Below are 6,371 nucleotides of genomic sequence, written 5' to 3' on the forward strand. Positions count from 1 at the left end.
TTTCTTTCATCTGGATAGCTGTTGCATGGCTAGAATAGGTTGTAGCCTCCCAGCTTCTCTTTGCTGCAGGAAACTTTGTAATAGCACTTAAATAAATAAAGAGACTGGGTAGGAGATTATTGCTTTCATTGTGCTATTGTATATGTGTATTATAGAGTCACCCCATAGATTGACACAATTAGTTGAATGCAGGACAAGACAAATGTTGTATATGACAGTGGGGTAGTATTGAAAGATGACCCCATATCTGGCGAGCTGAGAGTTATGGATCCATTGATAGCTGTTACCAGCGTTTTGAAGCGTGGCTGTTAAATTTTGCCTGCTGGCTTCTGGCTGCTGGCCTGCCTGCCTGGGCAACCGCGCGGCTGAATGGAGCTGCAGGCAGCTTCGGCACTTTGTTCTTCTGTTATAATAACTGACCACTGACAGGAGGAGCCTCTGCAAAAAAGCCAAGGGGACACAGCACCGCTAATCTTTGTTGCTCGTTTCACTGCCTGTGCTTCTGTTGTTGGAGCAATCTAAAGGGCTGAGACGCTTTCAAATGCCTGTGTATGGCAGCACCAGATGAGAAAAGAGGCTCTTTTCACAAAGAAAATATTCTAAATAAAAGTGGGAGTTCTAATCACATATTAAGCATTTCCTCCACAGAGAAAATAAGGCTAGAATAAGATACCTAACAGTGACAGCTCAGCATCTCTGAATACAAGCCATTTTCTATTTAGATGCACACATGTACAATCAACACATGTATGCTATAGATAGCTAACTTTAAGTCTCCAGCCTGGAAGATGTTGGCAGAAGTTCCTGTCTGCCTTGTTTTGAATATCTGTAATAGATGTAAAGATTTTATATTCTTTAGTCTTTGGTGACTGCTTCACCTGTAAACAGCAAGGCCAGTATTTCCCTGTTAAAAAACAAACCCCCCAAAACTTAAGCATTTATGTAAATGTTCCACATATTTACCAGAAGGAATATTCAGGAAACCTCTAAGGGATTTTTTGCCTGACTTCCTGAGTAGAGAAGGCTTATGAAACCTCGCTCTTTGGGTTGTATGTCACTGTGTGTGCACACGTTCGCCCAAGCGTGTCCCATAACATGGGAACCCAGAGGACAGTCTGAAACAAAGCGACAGTGAAACAACGGGTGATATGTTCCTTGCAATGTCATGAAATGGGTAAGAGTTGGATTTTTTTTCCTACTAAAGAAAAAAACCATTTTTAGTTCAGCCTGAGTGAAACAGAGAATCCACCCAAGCAAGACCTTTCAAATACATTAATCAGAAAAAGAAATCTAGCTGCAAGCCCAAGAGAGATGGTCACGTTCTGAAAAGCTCATTGGCATAAGCCTCCACTAAAAAGAGAGAATCATCTGTTTGACTTCATATAGCAAAAGGTAGGCATACGGTTGACTTTCTCAGGGGAAGCCGTTTCTCCCGCAACTCCGAAAATGCTGGTTATTAAACATGTCTCTCACAGGATTTATTCGTGCGAGCATCGGGCCTGTTGGATTCTGATGGAGGAAATTCTACATTTGGAGGAAACTAGAAGCTTTTGTCTGACTTTTCTGAACTAACACCAGTTTACAGATGAGTGGTACTGGTTAAATAGGCGACTATGGGCTAAATGCAGTTTGTCACTTGACCCTGCACTTCATCAGAGGAATATTCTGGCTGCACACACACAGATAACTCTGTCATATAAAGGAGGCTCTGTTGACATAAGCTGCAAAAGACCTCATATCATTGTGGAGTTTTGTTATTACTGATGAGGAAGAAAACATCTTTTGAATTAAAAGATCAAATGAGCCTACTGTTCCTCTGTTTGCATCAAATCCTTGTGGAAGGAGGAAACTTACAAACAGTTCCCACCAAATGACTGTATCAGGAAGAAGCTGGACTTTTGAATTTATATTTTCCACCTCAAAAAGAAATGGGAGCTGGCAGGCTCCAGGCCTTTCCAGTGCCTCTGACCGCTCTGCTCCCATGGATGTTGTACCTGCAGGAACGCCAGTGGCTGGTTACTGCCCCCAGCTTTCTGGGCTCTCTTAACCTCTTCTGTTCCACTTTGCACATTTGGGAGAGGAAAGAAAGCGCTCGGGACAGAGACAACACGTGTGAGGCGATGTAGTTAACCAAATCATGGATTCCATGCAGAACTGGGAGTTAAAATTGTCAGGAGAGTAATCACATTACTCATAAATTCGCCTGGCTGACCCATTCCCTGGTGTTAGAGTGCCTGTGCAGGTTTTTTTTGTGGAGACCCCAGGAAAGGAGAGGTGTTACAGAGCATGGTGGCATATTTGGATACTCCTTCTGCATGGAGCCAGCAAATGCTGGTCTTCCCAGCCAGGAGGAAGCAGATGGTTTAGTGTTAGCAGGGATAGAGGGGAGACGGGGATCTGCTGGTAAGAAATCAGACTAGCGATCATCAGACTGGGATTCTGATCTTTAACACAAAAGAGCCCCGGTTTCCAAGTCAAAGTACACATTGATTGTTATCTCATGGCACATCTTTTTTCCCATATAAAAAGTAGATAAATTATATTTCCCTTAACATTATTGCCAAACTGTGAAACTCTGTGTGCATTAAGATCTCTAGGAAGAAGCCAATAACTAAATACGAAATAACAGTGTTTTTTCATGTCCTGCTCATTCATTAATACTTGTAAAATGGCTTGAGATCCTTGGATGTAGAGTAGGATAGAATATGCTGTAATGTTATTGTTAATAATAAAATCAAGATAATTCAGAGATAAAAGGAGATTGATAGATATAATAGAGTTCTTGTCTAGGAAGAGACAACCAGCAGTTTCTCTTTCCATTGTCTCAAATGGTTTTGCTTGCTTTTCACAGACAAATTACACTGTACTAATAATTTAATTTAATTCACTGATTTCTTTTGTCTTTTTTTTTTCCCCAAAGCACTATTGCTTTTGCAAGGCAACAATAATCATGACTTACCCTTCATACACATTTCTTCATAAAGTTGTTCTATTATTCTTTCTTAACTTCCCAGCATTCAGGAAATGTTGCATGGTATGAAGTTAGCGGAGTTATTCTATTCGAATGGGGCTTTTTTTACCTTTGCTGCTAACCACTGGTGTGAGTACTCCCAACCCAAGGCGGGGGATGAGGAGGATGCAGTTCACATCTGTAAGGGTTGCTACTTTGGTCTCTTTAAAATCCACTCGCTCTGCGGGTGTAAATAGTTCCTTGGAAGTCAGTGGGTTTTCATAAGGTGAACAAGATTTTAGCTTTGCTGACTACAGTAAGAGTTTTATCTGATTCGGGATCGAGGTGTTGGTCCCAAAGGTGAATGATCCAAGCCAAAGTGATAAGAGATGAAGTGAAAAAATGAATAGTCATCCTTTTTCCCCCTACAACCTGTTCTCATTGCTTTATTGAATTCTACCTCTGCACAAATAAGTCAAACCACCTCTTTTCATGATGCACTTTCAAATAGTGTAAAAGGGGAAAAATTTTGCTAGCATTTTGCTACACCAAAAAATCCAAGATATTGTAGAGGATTTTTTATCTATCCCAGGAACCCTAACAGCAGGGTCGCAAAATGTTCTTGTCCTTGCAATCAGACCATGTTTGATCGTTAAGGGGAAAGAAACAGACAAGGTTTAGAAGATGACTCCTTAAGAGGATACATTTTTTATATAGGACTCTTTCCTACCACTGATTTTACAAAATGCTTGGGCACACGGAACAGCTGTTCCCACATACATGTAATTGAGGTACCATCTTGCACATTTTAATCAGTGAATTCCTTACTTCTGTGGGACTTGAATAAGTCTCTTCATTGTAGACTATTATGCTCAGTGGGATATGTTTGCATATCAGTCTTTATAAAATAAGAGATTTCCATCTAACCATTATGTGGCATTAGTTTTAGTTTACCTCAAAGAAGCCATTTTAGTCCTGGGGGGAAAAAAAGGGCTTAACCTGTGGAAGGTTTACGCAAATCTAACTGCGCCACCATAGCAGGCGGGACACCTGTCGCTCCTTGCAAGTCAGGATCGGGGACCCAGTTCTATGCCCTGCCTGCCGGAATGGCTTTCCACCAGCAACGCCATCCTACTGCGGCCACAATGGATGACTGCCACAACCTTCACCTTCCCTAGGGGCTGGGCGTGGCTTAGATTTCTCCCAGCCAAAGCAAGAGTGGATGGCTCAGCTGAGGAGCCTTGGGGACCTCACAACCTCATGGAATATGACATCCGATTTGTAGGCCCCCTTCCACGAAAACATTTGCGACGTTGAAGATGACAGACATTTTGACACCCTGTATTTAACTCTGCTTTTTATTACTACTGCAGCATTTACAGCAGTTGGCTCACTTTTCTTCTGCCACGTGTACGCCCATGTCCCCATGTGTGTTTTGGGCCGGGGGTGGGTGTTGCGGGTGTTACAGGTGTAACGTCAGAGAGGGATCACGTTGTGATGGGCACCATCTCCATCACCAAAGCCCCGGCCCGGGGCGCATCGGGGGGGCTCCGCTTTTAAGGGCAAGACCCACGTCCCCTCGCTTGTGGGCCCATCACCACCCATCAGCGGGTGAGTGACAGCTGCCAGCCACGCCGAGCCGGGCCGTGCCCCACGCTGGGCTGGCAGGCAGCTGCGTGGGCTGGGGGCGGCGGGGCTCCGCGGGGGTGCGAGGGTGCGTGCACGCGTGTGCGTCCGTGTGCGTGCGTGTGAGTGTGTCAGAACCGTCCCCTTTCACCCGCCGCACTTCCCCGGCAGCGCTCTCCTGCTCCAGGCGGCTGGTGGCTCAGTGCAGAGGCTGATTAGGTAACAACAGAGCACCTTCCCTCCCTGTTTGCTCTCAATGCGCTTGGGCCACGGCTTTTGAAGGAGCCCAGCCCTGCCACTACCCAGCCATTATAAGGGGATGTATGGGGCTTTATCCGGAAAAAGCTCAGCCTTGCCCCAGGCTTCATCAATCATTTAGACCGGTTCAAATCCCCTTCATCGCGTTCCGCCTCATTAAACCTATCAAGGGGGACTGAAGAGAGTTTGTATAGGTCCAGAATGCCTGTACACTCCTCGCTATCTCAGATAGCGCGGATGGAAGGGGGGGGGGGGGAAGCCGAAGAAAAGGGCAAAGAATCAATTAAAAGGAATTTCGCTGCCTTGTCCGCTGCCTCCGCACATGAGCCTGGCCGGGTGGCCCCTCCCGACGGCGGCTTGAGGAGCCCCTTCACACCCCGCCCGGGCTGCCGGCCCCCCCGGGGGCTCTCGGCACCCACCAGTCCCGCCGGACACATTACCCGGCCCCGAGGTGTAAAGGCCGGGGCGGCGCGGTCTGTCCCCGGCCCCCCCCGCCCGTCCGCAGGCGAGAGAGGGGGACGGGCCCGAGCGCAAGCCCCGCAGGCAGGGAGTGAACGGGCCGGTTGCCATTGGGTCCCGCGCCTGCCTTTTTGAAATAAACCCGGTATTTTATCCCCTGGGAGAGAAAGAGAAATCAGCTCCAGCAAAACGCTGCCGGTTGTTATTTACCGTTACATTTTTATTCTGACGACGTCAACGGCCAAACTGTGGGTGCCTTGCCACCCCCCCCCCCCCCAGGGTGGCGGGCCGCTGCCGGCCGGGGATGCGCCGCTCCGTCGGGGCTGCGCTTCAGTCCCCGCCCGGCGCCGCGCTGGGGAGCTCGGCTCTCCAAAATGCTGACATTTGCATTTAAAACAAAGAGGGGCGGCTGCATTATCGCCGATCCCTTCTGATATTCATAGTCATAAAACCCGGAGTGACTACCGAAGGGGAACGTGTTAAATGCCAGGAGCCTGGGTAGGGCTGGATCTAAAAAAAAAAAGGAAGAAGAAAAGAAACAAACAAACAAAAAAAAAATCCAAACAAAAAAAAGGCAACGCACCGAATCCAAGTCTGTATTTTAACTTTTTTAATAACGATTTTTCCTGTGCTGTAAGCTTGCACCGAATCCTGGAGGAATTGCTAAATCAGATTAAGGTTATATTTTGCAACAGACTGGATGGAGCAATAAAGGAGAAAGCGCGGAAATGGGACTTCACCCATCAATTAGATCTCTATTAGCAGCCAATGCAGGCTTCACCACAGGAAATGTCACGTCCCGGCAGAAGCAGAGCCTTTCACTTTCCCCTGAAATTAAACAATTCTTCATGCTCGCAGACCCCGGGCGAGCCGAGCCTTTGTTCGCCCGGGCGCAGAGGGTGCGCGTCCCGCCAGCACCTGCTCGCTGCCTGCGCCGGGAGCCGCGGCCGGACCACCGCCTGCACAGGTTGCCCCAACACCTGCGCTGCTCGCCCGCCTGCCCAGCGCCCAGGAAACCGCGGCCTTAAAAGGCTCTATTAATATTAAAGGGGTTATTCCAGTCATAAACGGGCCATTA

Source organism: Buteo buteo, chromosome 1, assembly GCF_964188355.1.
Source record: "Buteo buteo chromosome 1, bButBut1.hap1.1, whole genome shotgun sequence".
Classification (NCBI taxonomy): domain Eukaryota; kingdom Metazoa; phylum Chordata; class Aves; order Accipitriformes; family Accipitridae; genus Buteo; species Buteo buteo.